Genomic DNA, 16,708 nt, shown 5'->3' with positions numbered 1-16,708 from the left:
ATTCACAGCTCATTATATTGTTTACAAGCGTACAAAAGCGTTTTGGTGAGAATTTTCCAAAAAAAAAGTTATTCGTGATGGAATTCAAGCTCGATTGTGTGATTTCTTTATATTTGGCTGGAAAACTAAAAAGGGGCTATCGTAAGAGCACACCAGCATTTAAATGTGAATAAATATTTTGTGTCTCATACCATCGCTCGTTACCGTGATACTGGTAGCGTAGCCCGACGTCAAGGAAGTGGACGGAAGAAAACAGCAACATCAGCAGAAATGGTTCGAAAAGTAAAAATGCAACTCGATCGAAACTCGCGTCGCAGTGGCCGAAAAATGGTTCGTGAGCTGAACATATCGCAATATTCCATTCGGCAAATATTGAAAAATGAGCTCGGGGTAAAGCCATTAGAATTCCAAAAAGGGCAAGAACTTACACCGCAACTGAAAGAAAATAGACTCAAAAGAGCTAAAGAGTTGCTTCGCTTGGCCGAAAGTGGTAAACTGCCAACTTTGGTTTTCTCCGAAGAGAAAAAATTCGTTGCCCAGCAGTTTGTAAACAAACAAAATAATCGCGTTTACTTGCCAAAGAGGTCAGCTGAAAAAGTGTACCTTCAGTTGGCCACCAATTCGAACAAATCTAAACTTATTCGAAAATTTGATGCTATTTCCGATATTTTTTGCTTTCATTCAATAAAATTAAAAAAAAAAATGTAAAAGTTATGACGTTTGACTTTGTCGCACTTTTTTTATATCACCGACTGACTGACTTCTGCAATCGCGTATTAGCGCTTGCCAATTTCCACCTCTAATAGAAGTTATCAGCAGTTTTCTCGTTTCTTAATTGGTCCTTAAATATGGTTCAGTGCCAAAATAGATAAATCATGACATTGTTTAAGTGATCTTATCATAAAGCTTATGTATAGCGTAACTTTCAAATTCGGAGATATGTCTATTTAATATAATACAAACTAGTGCCCATGGTGACATTTATAACAGATTGCCTGTGAAAAAAAAGTGCAACTATATCTTTTGATAAAGTTTAAGCAATAATCTCGACTTCATCATAAAACACTTTAGCTACTGTCATAGACATTCAATCCGTGACATGAAATGCCATTGCTTAAGCAACAAAAGAATATTGTGAATGGTCGTCCCACTATTTTCATCCGATTTGTCTTTTCTGTAGGCATTTACGTGTTAACATCTGAATGGAGCGGACAATCAAGAACATATCCACGAGTTTGCATGTAGCCGCGAACATGGTATGTTTTTTGTTTGTCATATTTGAACTTTTGTTAACAATTGACTTTAGGCTCAATTAAGTTGCAAACATAACGTGCATACATGTATGTATGTATATACATACAAATATATATTCTAATAAACAGGGTGAAGTATAATTTATTAACAAAATTTTGTAATGTGTTGATAGTAATATTACATATTTAATACATTAATTTATTTTACGACATATAACATACATATTAAAGGTAAACTGGTACCTTCATTATATATTATTTTGAGACACGTCTTATTTTCTCACCCTATTAATACGCATTTTGATATTTGCGTCATATACATGTATTTTCAAATATTGGTTCGTGCAGATCGAAAAAAGTAAATACATTTCGAAATCACACTAAATAGTTGACATTTAAAGTGACCCGTAGCTATTACCACAAACATAATTTTGGTTATAGTCAACTGTGCTTTACATTTCAGTTTGGTGTAGACTACATGAATGTATTTATCGATTTTTGTAAGAAGTTCGTCGTTGGTGTGTCAAATGAGACAACCCTAAGTCAAGTCAGAAAAACATCTCTTCCGTGTTAGTCTTGAATTAAACGAACTGACTACAAAACAAGTAAGCAAAGCCTATAGTCGGCCGACCATATGATAACCTACAACACTGTCCAAAACTATTTTGGAAGATTCCGATTTTGAAATTATGTCATAGACCACTGTCCAGATATTACCCTTAACATTTTGACCAGGGACATTTGCCCAATATTTACGCACTCCGTCTTGCTGTTAGTTGTTGTGATCCATTTTACAGCTAAATATAATCCAATGTTATATAAATATAATCCAAAATGCTAGACTTCTTCCCTGTCCTTAACTCTCTTCTCATGCAAAATTCCGTGTCGATTGGTTTCAATTATGTGATCAGGAAAATGTTTCTATTTTTGGTTCATTTCAACCCGACATTACTATATTTTATGCTGATCAAATATATATATATATACTTTGTGGGGTCTAAAATATGTATTTTGAGGTGTTACAAAGGGAATGGCAATCTTACAAAACATATCTTCCGCTACATTTATATGGGGCCCAAAACGTGGCCATATGTGGGTCATTTTCTATTCCAATCATCGTAGTCGCAATACAAAATTTAAAAGCTCCAAGTCAAGTGTTTTATACAGCCCAACCCTCCATAGTATGGAGGGTATATTATTCTTGTCATTCCGTTTACAAAGTATATACACTAGAGCCCCGACTTGCGTCGTTAATTGGGATCGGAGAATCGCGACTCAACTCAAACCGACGCAAATCGAACCACCTTTTTATGTTTTTTTATACATATACAAAATGCACTGAAATTTAATTTACTGGGGAAAAAATTCAAAACAAAGCAAAAAATTTTATATTTGTTAAAATAACAAGTAAAACAAGTTAAAAAACAGTAAGTTAGGCCGGGCCGAACTTTGAATATCCTCCACCATTTGGAACGAATTTAGAAATTTTCAAAAAATAAAATCCGTTAAAAATTCTGTTAAAATTAAAAAAAAACGAATATAGCCCTTATATTGGGGTCTATACGACGTGGACCTATATAGGCATTGCTTGTCATAAGTCATACCATATTCAAATTCGAAACTTAAAATAAACGGTGAATAGCGTAGCTAAAATCATCAAAATATCGTACATAGGGAGGTACCGTTATATCGGAGCTGTGCGATGACCTGGATCAGCATAGACAATATTCTGTCATAGGCTGTAGCATCCATTACGAACTTCAAATACGACATCTCAAACAATTTCGGTGGGTATTATACCTAAACTCGTCAAAATACCGAATATAGGGAGGTACTGGTATATGGGGCCTATACGAAGACCTGGACCTGCATAGACAATTTTCCGTCACAGACTGTAGTTCCCATTACGAACTCTAAATACGTAATTTAAACAATTCCGGTGAATAATAACGCTAAAATCATCAAAATACCGGATATTGGGAGAGTATTTTCTGTCATAGGCTGTAGTACCCATTACGAACTTAAAATACCACCTCAAAAATGGGTCATGTAGGTCCACGTCTTAGTATAGTCCCAATATAACGGTACCTCCCGATATTCCATATTTTGATGATTTTAGCATCATTATTAACCGATTTTTTTTAAGTTTCGCATTTGAATATTGTAATATTGGCATATAACATATGCATGTTCATGCCGTCGTATAGACCCTAATATAACTGCTACATTCGGTATTTTTAAGATTTTAACAGAATTTTTAACGGATTTTATTGTTTTTGTGAATTGACAAATTCGTTCCAAATGGTGGAGGTTTTTCAAAGTTCGGCCCTTCCGAAATAACAGCTTTTCACTTGTTATATATTTTTAATTTAATTATTTCATTTAATTAATTTAATTATTTAATTTAATTTCACAAGTTCTTTCCAAATGGTGTAGGGTAATAAAAGTTCGTCCCGTCCGAACTTAGCTGCTTTTTTACTCATTCTGTTCTCAGTTCTGTACATGATTTCTAAATCTAATATGCCTACAAACATATCGATCATAATTTATAAGCAGATGTGGGAGATACCTACATACTGCAGTCGACCATTAATTCGGATTATCGTCACACTTATGAATAGATAAGATAGTTAGAGCTCATACTCCAATCAAGAGTGTGACTAATTAAACACAAGTGAATCCCCGACGACACATTTTTCCAGCTTGCTTATGTTTAATTTATTTAAATGTATTAGTAAAAGAAAAAAAACACAGTTGTTAATTAAGAATAGAATAAAAACTCAAAATATTTTCCATTAGGCAAACAAAGGCTTTATGATGGTGAGAAAACTTAGAATTTGGAATAAGAGGTCACATTTGAAGTGACCGCTCCCTTTGATGACTTGCCGAGATTTCAAAGACACCGCTCACTAAGGAGGCCAAAGAAAAGCACCGCCCGGTCTAGAAAATGCCATGACTATTGCTTATCTCGTTTGTTTGGGGAATAACTCTTCGATTTCGTTGTGGAAGGGGTTTTGTCACTGCTATCAATCAAAAATTTTATATTCCCCATAACACTTAATTTTGCGGAATTTCACATAAAACCTCAATTTGTTCGAATACTGTTTTGTGAAAATAATTGATTTGTGCGCTAGGTGCTGTGCTGTTTATTTTAGCCACGTTAAGGCACATTTGATTGATCTGAATACATTTATTTGAATTTGTAATTGTCGCGGCCGTTATTTTTTTCGTGGCGCTGCATTTGGCAATCGCCTCCAAATGAAAATGAATTATTGCCGCATACGTTTGTGTTCGATATTTGTATAGCCGCAGCAACACATGTATGAACACGTCCGTTTGTCTATCTGTCTTTCCATTCATCCATTCACCATGATCGACATAGCCCGTTGACGGATTAATTTTCGATTTGGTCTAAAGTAGCGCATGATGGATGGATCACAAAACATGAGTGTGTGTTGGCATTTAGGCGTACACAGTGCCGACGACTGAACGAGCATACCGCCGAATGGACTGGATTGTCTGGCAAATGAAGCAGCTATTTTTCAATATTTTCACATCAATTTTCGCGTTAAAACTACCAAAGCCTCTACACACTGGACATTCACCGAGTCCTCAATCATTTGAGGCTATTTTCCACAAGCTAACCAAATTTTAATACGCAACAAATTCTTACCACAACCACTGCCGCTCTCATAGGATCTATGAATTTGAACTATTGTGGTCGATATTTGATTCATACTTTTTTTCGTTTTACCAATACAGACTTTGATTAATTTACTGGTAGCATTGCCTTAATTAATTTTCATTGAACGAACGGATTAAAATTCTTTTTGACTTTTTCTTGAAAATTGATGTTGTATGTTTATTTGTCTGCAACCCGTCCAATTGTTAAAACAAAAAACACTTTTCCATCTTGACATGGTAAGCAAGACATTTTTGAAAATTGATTGAGTAACGGCAAATATTTTTTGTTAAGCCTTTAAAATAAACACTACCGACGACTTTTTTCTAATAATATATATTCTTGTATAATTGATTATTTTCTATACGTTTGATTATTTCACTATAAACAAATCAATTTTTTCTTTGTTTTGAAAGTTGTCAACAGAGGATTATACCACTTGTGAACATTTCTTGAAAACATTTCAATGTTCTTGTGTCACAAATTAATATATCTCCGGTGGGAAGTTGAATAACACGAAATTGATAGCTTCAAGGGAGACGTCATGTTTAAATAAGACGTAAAATCATATACCTATTTTCAGGTGTAGTTACAATGGCCAAACGTTTGTAATTTGAGTGGAGACTAATAATCTATATCTGAACTGATTTTCATGAAATTTGGGAAGGGTATATATTGCAACAAATATCATTGTTGTGGAGTGCATATTTCGGATTTGGATTCGGCTTTAGATATGAATAATGCAAAATTAACTTTAAATTGAATGAAGCTATGTATGGAAGCTATATCTTAATGTGGACCGATTATCCACAATTTCAATAGGATTCGTTCTTGAGCCAAACAATCGAACTTTGCAATATTTAATTTCAATTGTAAACACATGGACAGATCAACGGACGTACATATTTTGTGTCTGAATGGATTTCCGTTTCATGGTTCTGCTCTGTTTGTCAAAACATCGTCCATCCGTCATGAGCTAGTCTCTAAGCACTCGTTCATGAAGTGTATGGGTGTTGCAGTCAAGTGTGGAACTGCCGAAGTGGAGGTGGTTAATAGCTATGAACCAGGTGTTTGGAAGGTAATAACCGCCTGGTACTAGTTGTGACATTCCGTCATAAGCAATGACTAGAGGGGATCATTGTTGGCAATGGAAATTTAATAAAAGGAGAATAAAAAGAGAGTATTATAGTTTGTCAGATTTAACCATAGTAACACCAAGAGTGATATATGACTGGACTTGGCAACCTATAATTTCTCTTGGAGCAGCCAAACTTCCCAAAATCGCTTGCATAAGCTTCGCTTCAGAGCGAATAAGCGTGATGAGTTTCAGCGCCGCAATCCAAAGAGTCATGGGAGTGTAAATCGTCAGGATGGTACAGGAGCACAAAAGTTATGATGAACGGATTGAGCTAACATCTTGACTTTTGATATACGAATGAAGTTTGGGAAGTAGGGTTAATTCTTACTATATGTAATTGTAATTGTAGTAAATTGTACTAAATTTGGCACAGTTAGTGTTCTAAGGCTGATTCTCATTGAGCTATAAGATCTTTAATAACCAAATGCACCAAATGGCTAATATGAGTGCAAATGACGTGTATTTTGGTATATCCCACCGAATTCAGTCTAGAAGCAAGTAAATCATTAAAACCAGATATCTTAAAGAGCTCGGAAAAACCTCTGCAACATTTTATCAAGATCGGTTCAGATCTTCAACCGATTTCGTATTAATTGTGCACCAATGGCCTATATCCAAAAGTCCTGAATTTTGGTACATCCCACCGAATTCAGTCTAGAAGCAAGTACATCGAATTCGGAGAAAAATTGTTCAGATATAGCTATAGCTCCCATATATATCTTTCATCGACAGCAATGATATTTGGTACCAGATATCTGATAAAGCTCGGAAATACTTTTGCCAAATTTTATCGAAAACGGCTATGATTTGTATACAGCTCCCAAATACATATAATGGCTAATATTAGGGTATATGGAATTTAGGGAATTTTTTGCAACTCGGCTTCGATATATATTTTTTAATACAATTCTTCTCCAAGTGATATCATGCACTCTATAGCAAACTATAACGGCTCTAAAGCCAAATTCTACTTAGGTAAGATAATTGATTTGAGGTATTAAGCGAAGTTTTGTGTAGTTTATTTATTAATTTGCTTTTTCGGTAATTTTGCTATTTTTCGGTAAAATAGAAGTTTTTGAAGAACTGGTCTACTCTTTTCCTTGGTAGCTTTCCCTAACTGCTCCTTGGTAAGGTAGTATTTAATTCGAAGTTATTCCGATGAAGAATATGCAAAGTGAATACTAGAACAAACCTAATTCGACCCTCGTTCTAGCAATAACTTAGCAATATTTATGACTTTAAAAGTGATTTTTGAACAGTTAACACGAAGTTAATCATCTACAAATTCGATGCTAACTAAGAATCTTTCATTCAAAATAAGATAACTCAAAAGCGTACATATTTTCCACGCACAATTTACAAGGTATTTTGAAATGTTGTAGATCCCAAGAGCTTATATGTATTATGACGTCTATAATTTTGTAGGGCACTTTTTGGTTTATAAAGCTAACGCCACTAGCGCCACTATCCAAAAAGTTAGCCATGGCAGTATCAGCGGCAACGAATTGATGACATAAAATGGGGTAGATTAAGTTATTTTGAAATTAAGTTTTTGTTTTCGGTATAGATGAAATATAAGTTGTCAAAGATTCCACAAAAAGCAAGAACTTCAAAGAAATAAATAAGCGAAGATGGATGTTCATTATATCATCACCTACAAATTGTCATTTTCATATGAAAAAAACATCCATTTGGGTTTCTATAAATTAAAATCTGATGAATTTTAAATAGAGCGCCTGAGAGTGGATTGAAACTGAGACTGTATGCTCTCGGCAATGAAGAAATATGGATACTATGATGTAAATGTTGTTCATATTTATACCCTACAACACTATGTGTTGGGGGTATTATAAGTTTGATTAGACCAAAAATTATGTAACACCTCGCAATAATGGTTTCCGACATAGGAAACCATATATGGATCTTATTATGGTCACAATAGAAGCATATTGTTTTTGGAGATTATCGTACAATATTTAGGAGTTGAAATGGACCAAAAAGATAGCAATCGGATGGCAATTGAAAATACGAACATTTCCACTAAACCGCGAATATTTTTTATTCCGGCCAAATCACAAATGCATTAAAAGGTCACTTCTGTCCATTACAGTGATACTAATAGCCAAGATATTGGGTATGCACCAAAATGGATACAACATATATGTAAAAAAAATATATATCTTAGTTAATCTCCTTATAAGTAAAAAACCGGTGGACAGATTTTCACAATTCTAATTAATTCAGAATGGTCTCTTGCCACAAAAGTATAATATCTAATAAAATCGCTTAAAAATATGACAATACAAAAGTGAATACTTTTTGTTAAATTTTTTCAATTTTTGCCATATTGTATGGCTTGCGATTTTTTCAATTTGACTTACTATTTTGAATTGTACATTTTCTAAAGTTTTTCTATACCCTGTAACACCATGTGTTGAGGGTATTATATACAGGTCGCAATTATTCAGCCAAATTTTTTAATGGAATTGCCTTAAAATCCACAAATGGAAGTCCTTCTGAGTACATTACCCTCTGAAAGAGAATTGTCCACGATATCGTATATCCCTCATATAACGGCACCTCACGATATTCGGTATTTGATGACTTTTGCGATGTTATTCAACGGAATTGTTTCAAATGTCGTATATATAATTCGGAACAGTTACTACATCATATGACACAAATTACCTAATACTAAGAGTTCAACATAGTATCTGACAAATAAACGAGGCATGACCAGTGCTAACAAGGAAAATCGCAACTATGTTCGGTTGGGACGAATTTTAATACCCTTCACCATTTTGAAGGAACTTGAAAAATGTCCAAAAAAGATCGTCGAAAAATACCGCTCAAAGGAAACTCATTATTCGACATTTTTACCGGAATCGGTTTAAATTTCGTATTTAAAGTTCGTAATGGGTACTACAGCTTATGACAAAAAATAACTTAAAACAAGAAGGCAAAGGCTCTGGTCGTGCTGGGCCGACCATGTGATACCCTACAACCCTGATATTATGTCATAAAGCCCTACCCTTAGCTTTTTGACCGGGGGTATTTCCAGAATATTTACGCACTTTGTCGTGTTATTAGGTATTCAAAACAATTTCATACGAAAGTTGTGGTCCATTTTACGGATAAATATAGTCCGAATCAAAATTTCGTGAGCATCGCACGATAATTGCGACCTGTAAATAATCCCCCCAACACATAGTTTTGCAGGGTCTAGAAAAACTTTAGAGAATGTACAATTAAATTTATAAGTCCAATTGAAAATATTGCATGCGATAAAAATATGACAAAAAATATTCACTTTTTTATTATCATATGTTTACGCGATTCTTTTAGCTATTATCCTTTTCTGGCAAGATACCATTCCGAATTAATGAGAATTTTGAAAATCAGTCCAACGGTTCTTGACTTACAAGGAAAATAACTAAGATATATTTCTTTTACATACATGTTGTACCTATTCTGCTACATATTCGATATCTTGGCTTTTACCATCACTGTAATGGTTAGAAGTGACCTTTTAATGTATTTGTATTTGTATTTTTATTTTACCCGCTAAATATCCAAATTGGTTAGCTCTGCTCAGCCCTGAACTCTAACTCCATGGAAATTTCCGCGTCGATTGGTTCATAATTGAGGCCTATAGAGCCACGGCAAAATCTGAAAATGTTTCTGCTTTTGGTCCGTTTCAAATCCTAAATATTGTGCGATCATCTCCAAAAACAATAGGGTTCTATTCTGAGGATCGGGCCACAATTGCGACCCGTGATTACAATTAACATGGACAGACGGAGATACATAGCTTTTAATATGAATCACTTTGTTGTCTGACAGCTGCTTTGACAGTTTAAAGTGACGTCTCTACTCAGTTCTGTTTGGCAAAGCAAAGTGAATGGATTAAATCCGGAACATCGCAGGCCACACGATCATCATATGCGCCGTGAATTTAGTAATTGGTCGCTTAATCGATACTACGAAAATCACTTTTTTACCGCAAAATTTTTGTCAGTGATGAGGGCATTTTCCTCGAATGGATATGTCTATCTTTATTTCCTTAAAAAATGTTACGTTATGTTAAATGTTATGTTATGTAAAGTTCTGTTCCAGTCCACTTCAAGATATGGATGTAAATAAAATTAGGTTTCAACAGGATGGTGCCACTTGTCATACTGTGGACGAAACTATGAACTTATTGAAAGAACATTGCAGCAACAACATTATTTCGAGAAATGAACCGGTGAATTGGCATCCGCGTTCGTGTGATTTGACGAGACTCAATTATTTTTGTGAGGATAAAAGTCATTGGTTTACGTGGATAAACCACCAACGGTTGACGCTTTGGAAACCAATCGTGCATTTACTGAAATACGGCCTCAAATGCTTGAAAATGTGATCGAAAATTGGACCTTGGACCCTTTATTTTTGTAAACAAAGTACAGGTCGCATTTATTTAGATGAAAGAACACTTTTAAAATTTTCGAGAACCTGTGAGCTATATGTGTAGTATTCATCCAAATTGGATGTATTTCGGTACATCCAATTTAGCATAGAAGCAAGAATTTAAATTTTGAAAATTGCCTATTATATAGCAACAGCTCCCACACATATGTTTCATTTGATTTTGTGTTTAAAGTCCCTCACATATGTGATATGTACTCCACATGAATTATATTTGGTAGCAGACATGGTACAATGAATTCAAGGTAGGGCAGAACTACCATATGATTTAATTTTTTTTATTTTTCTGGCTTAATATGTCAACTTCATTTGCTTATGTGTGTGTCTTCTTTTCAATAATAAAAAATTGTTCAGAAAATATTCAAATTCGGGTGTTTTCAAAATGCTTGTCGCGAAATAAACCATAAGAGATATATAGAACATGATATTGAAAAGAAATTTTGACCATTCATTCAGTTTTCGCGGTTTTAAATTATTTATTCAAAATCAATGCAACAAGTTGTTTGCTTTTTTATTGTTTTGATTGTAATTCTGACATTACAAGCCAAACAGGTACACCTCTATACTTGCAATTTTTTCAAAGTTGACCTACCTTCTCTTCATTGTACCATGGTAGCAGATATCTCCTACAGTTCAGAAATACTTCTGCCAAATTGTATCGAGATCTTTTCAGATTTTGATATAGCTATTGTGCACTAAATGGTTAATATTAGCCCAAATGTAATAGATTTTGGACATATGACCGAATTCAGCCTAGAAGCAAGCAATTCAAAATTAGTGGAAGTCGGTATAACTGTTTCAAAGCCGTAATACGCATTCAAAGTTGGTATGATCTATTTCACTTAAATTCCCAATACCAAAGTTTATTTGTTACCGGTAGCTCTACTAAATAGACATAGTGGTGAAGGGTATCATATAGTTGGTCACGCCTGACTTTTTATATTTCTTTACTTGTTTTTATACCCTACACCACATAGTGGTAAGGGTATTATGTCTTTGTGCATTTGTTTGTAACATGGAGAAGGAAACGAGATAGACCCATAGTTACTTTTGAGAACCTTCATAGAATCACTTTCTGAGTCGATTTATGCATGTCAGTCCGTCTGTACGTCCGTCCGTCCGTCTGTCCATGTATTCTTGTGAACAAAATGCAGGTCGCATTTATTATCCGATTGAGATGAAATTTTCCAAACAATATTTTTTGGCCCAAGGACGAACCCTATTGAAATTGGTGAGAATCGGATCAAATTTAGATATAGCTCCCATATATATCTTCATCCGATTTCGGGTTAAATGTGCACCAAATGTCCACTATCAGTCCAAATTACCTGAATTTTGGCACACCCAACCTAGTTCGGCCTGGAAGCAAGTATATCAAATCGGTTCAGATATAGCTATAGCTCCCATATATATCTTTCATCCGATTTGATCTTTAAGTCCCTCACATTCCTACTATGCACTCCACAACCGTGATATTTGGTACCAGGTATTAGAAGGAGCACAGAAATAGCTGTTTTAAATTTTATCGAAATCGGTTCAGATTTGGATATAGCTCCCATATATATCTTCATCCGATTTCGGGTTAATTTACCACCAAATGGCCAATATCAGCCCAAATGGCCCGAATTTTGGCACATGTGACCGAGATTAGCCTTAAAGCAAAAACAAATTTGGAGAAAATCGCTTCAGATATAGATATAGCAAGCATATATATGTTTTATCCGATTTGGTGTTCAAGCCTCTCACATTCGTAATATGCACTCCACAAGAATGATATTTGGTACCAGATAAAAGATACAGCCCAGAAATAGCTGTTTGTAATTTTATCGAAATCGGTTCAGATTTGGATATAGCTCCCATATATATCTTCATCCGATTTCGGGTTAATTGTGCACCAAATGGCCGATATAAGTCCAAATGGACTGAATTTTAGTACATCGGACCAAATTCAGCCTAGAAGCAAGTATATCAAATTTAGTGAAAATCGGTTCAGATATAGATATAGCAACCATATATATGTTTCATCCGATTTGATCTTTAAGTCCCTCACATTCCTACTATGCACTCCACAACCGTGATATTTGGTACCAGGTATAAGACGGAGCACAGGAATAGCTGTTTTAAATTTTATCGAAATCGGTTCAGATTTGGATATAGCTCCCATATATATCTTCATCCGATTTCGGGAGATTGACCACCAAATGGCCGTTATAGCATCAATTTTGGCAAATCCGACCGAAACCAGCTTAGAAGCAAGTACACCAATTTTAGTAAAAATTGGTTCAGATATAGCTATAGCTCCCATATATATCTTTCATCCGATTTGGTCTTTAAGTCCCTCACATTCGTAATATGCACTCCACAGGAATGATATTTGGTACCAGATATCAGATAAAGCCAAAAAATAGTTGATTTTAATTTTATTAAAATCTGTTCCGATTTGGATATGCCTCCCATATATATCTTCATCCGTGTTAATTGTGCACTTAATGGTCAATATCAGCCCAAATCACATGAATTTTCGTACATAAGACCGAATTCAGTCTAGAAGCTAATACGTCAAATTTGGAGAAACCCGGTTCAGAGATAGCTATAGTTCGTAAAATGCACGATAGAATTAGATAGATTTTGATTTTGTACCAAATATCTCTTAGAGCTCAGAAATGCCCTGCATAAACCTTTTTACGAAAGCTCTACTAAATATGCATAGTGGTGTAGGGTATCATATAGTCGGCCCCGCCCGACTTTTGAGCTTTCCTTACTGGTTATATATTGCCGGTTAAAATATTTAAAGTGTTCAAATACATATATTTTAAATGTTGTTGTACATTGTAATGTTCATTCTAGTTATAAATTTTGGTGCCTTATGTGAAACAGTGGTGATTTTGTGTCATACCCTACCAGTGAAATGGTTAGCTGCATTGGGCTCGCGTTTTCATAAATTTCGCTCTTCATTTGCATGTAATTCGATTATAGCCGTTGTTGCTAGTGACTCATTTTGAAAGGATTTAACGTTCTCCCAACTGTTGTAGCTTTTGTCTAACTGCCACCCCAAACCATCAACCCTTCTCAGCATCACTGCGCTCTCCAACATTCTGTCACTGCGCTGTCATTGTCACAAATTCATGTTTTGTCATAATCATAATTTCACCCAACACTGTGCAGCTTGTTGTCTGACGCAGTGCACAGGGTGATGATAATTTCCCGGCACTTCTTTTTTGTTTGTTTCCACTCATACTGCATCACAAGCTGATGGGTCTGACTCGGGGAACTATAGGAGTGCCCTCTGCCACCCACTATAATGACAGTGTTTTATATGATTTTAGGGGCAGTTCTGTTTCGTTGTACATAGTTCTGTAGTTTTTCGTTTAACCAAAACTTTTCATAGCTCATATTTCACTGGATGAAGCTTTTGTTTTGTTCCAAGCCTCCGCATTCGCTTCGGTTTATCATCCGCCATGACACAGACAACAGCAGCAGCATCAACAACAACAGCAATGACAATAACAACCGCCAGTCATCAACAACCGCTAAAAACCGTTGTCTGTTGTTTCTCGGTGTTGGTGTTCGTGGATATCATAATTTGACGTTTTTTATTTGGGGACATTTTGAACGTTTTAATATTTGAAAAATTGTTGTTGTCTTTATCACCGAGTGTACATGTTGTGGTTATAGTTCGGTTGACGATATCCTATTTTATTCGTAATTGACTACAATTTATGTCATTTTGACAAACGTAATTTTCGAAAAGGATTCGCAATTACAGCTAACAGGAACTATCACAGGTAAATGCCAAAAATTATGTTAAATATTTCGTTTTTTATGCAATCATTAAAAGTAATAGAATATCGATAAAATAGGTGTAGCTCCAGTACATATAGTTAGATTTTAGTACCCAGTTTGTCTAAATAAAATTAGCCGCATATGGTAACGAATAACTGGTGGGATATTTATCCATTTGGACAAAGTTGAAGAAAACTGACTTAACACTCATTCCAATATAATTTAAAAAATTGTGGGGGCGATGGGGGATTTATGTGTTCATCTAGAATCGAAGAAAAAAAAAATACCAAAGTCTGGTTGTGACAGATTGCATTTGGAGTTATAAGTAAGTCAAACTTCCCAGTTATGACGATATGATTTCATGCTTGGTAGACAAAAATATTATGAGCTTTATTACGTAATTTTGGCGATCTTTGTTTTGCAGTGGATGTGGGGGACTTATATAAAAAATCGGATAATAATATGTATGGGACCTATTGTTATATCTGAACCGATTTTCACCAAATTTGACATACTTGATTATAGGCTGAATTCGCATATGTATGAGCTAAAATCTATTTAATTTGGGCCGATATGAAGCATTTGGTGCACAATAAATTTAAAATTGCATACAATTATATATGGGAGCTATATCTAAATCTGAACCAATGTCGATAAAATTTAACAAATGTGTTTCTGATCTGCATTTTATATCTTTTTCCGAATATCGTTGTTAAGGAGTTCATTTCACGGTTGTAAGGGACAAAAATAACAAATCGGAGAGGAATAGCCATATCTGAACCGATTTTCTCCAAATTTGACAGATTTGCTTCTATGCTAAATTTGGTTACTAAAATCAATTTTGTATCAAATTTGATACTTCTATTTCACGGACGAATAGAAGATATATTGACCGATTATCTCCAATTTCAATAAGGTTCATCATTGGGCCAAACAAACGATTTGAATTACATCGCGATCAGGCTATGAAGGCGACCAGTACTTTGTTCACAAAAATACGTGGACAGACAACGAACGGACATCCATAAGTCGACTCAGATTATGATTGTTTTCAGATCATCCAAAGGAACTATGGGACTATCTCGCTTCCTTTTCCATATTACACACAAATGCACAAAGACATTATAACCTGACCACAGTGTGGTATAATGATCGAATGTCTGCAAAAGTTGGAAATTCAGGACAGATAAATAGTTAAACATTTTCGGTGATAATTTGAAAAAAAACGTAGAATTTTTAATTTGTAACCGTTTCATTCATATTGACTTTCCAATATTAAAATATTCTAATGGTGTAGACTATCAGAAATTCAACGAGGCTGAACATATTGTCTTCATACCCTCCACCTTGAAAAGGAAGGTATATTAACATTGTCATTCCATTTGTAACATCCATAAATATTCGTCGTAGACCCCATAAAGTATATATATTCAAGATCAGCATAGAATTCTAAGTCCATTTAACGATGTCCGACTTCTTGCATGTCTGTTGAAATCACGATACAGCCCACATTATTTGACGTAAAGCTTCAAAATTTGGCAGAACTATTTGAATCATGTCTATTGAGAAGGTGATTTTTGCCACATTTTTCCACGGATTTGTCTAAAAATTGGTATTTGTAGTTTATAATGGATTCTAGCTCCGGTGGTGAAACCTAGTATATATAGGTCCACGTTTTTATATAGCCACCATATAAACGTATCTCCTTATATTCGGTATCTTGATGATTTTTACCGCATTTTTTCAAGGATTTGTGTAAAAATTGGTATTTGTATTTCATAATGGGTTCTAGCTCGGATTCACATTTTCCTATAGCGTACATATTACGATACGCACCGCTATTCGATATTTTGGTCATTTTGGTCATATTTACCCATTGTTTTAAATGTTGCATTTAAGAAGATTTGGTAGATGACAATCCTTGAAGTATAAAATTGCCTATATAGGTCCCCGTTTTTGTGTGGCCCCATATAACGGTCTCACCCACCTTATGTTTATTCATTCCCGCCCGTCTTTCCATGGACTTAAACCCTAAACCACAACAACGATATTTTTTATGAAATATCGTACAAAATCTACAAACGCCCACAATTTTTCGAAATCTCTGTTCATATTTAGAAATATCTTCCATAAAACTTTCTTTCCAATTTGATGCGGCAGTTGTCCAATTATGGTGATTCTTTTTAATCAAACAAATCAAGTTCAGACTTAAATAAAGTCTGTCAAGTTTGGACCAAAACAACAAACCTTGTTAATTGTGCATAATGGTGTAGGAAATCCAAAAGTCGGACCGGTCCAATGGGTATCATTGATTTAGCGAGTCTTAGTGGACTCGAATAAACACATATTACGTTTATAAGACAACAATAGAAAAATGTCTAAATG

Source organism: Musca domestica, unplaced genomic scaffold (assembly GCF_030504385.1).
Source record: "Musca domestica strain aabys unplaced genomic scaffold, Musca_domestica.polishedcontigs.V.1.1 5, whole genome shotgun sequence".
In the NCBI taxonomy this organism is placed as follows: domain Eukaryota; kingdom Metazoa; phylum Arthropoda; class Insecta; order Diptera; family Muscidae; genus Musca; species Musca domestica.
The sequence above is the reverse complement of the archived record's forward strand: the minus strand, read 5'-3'. Positions refer to the sequence as shown.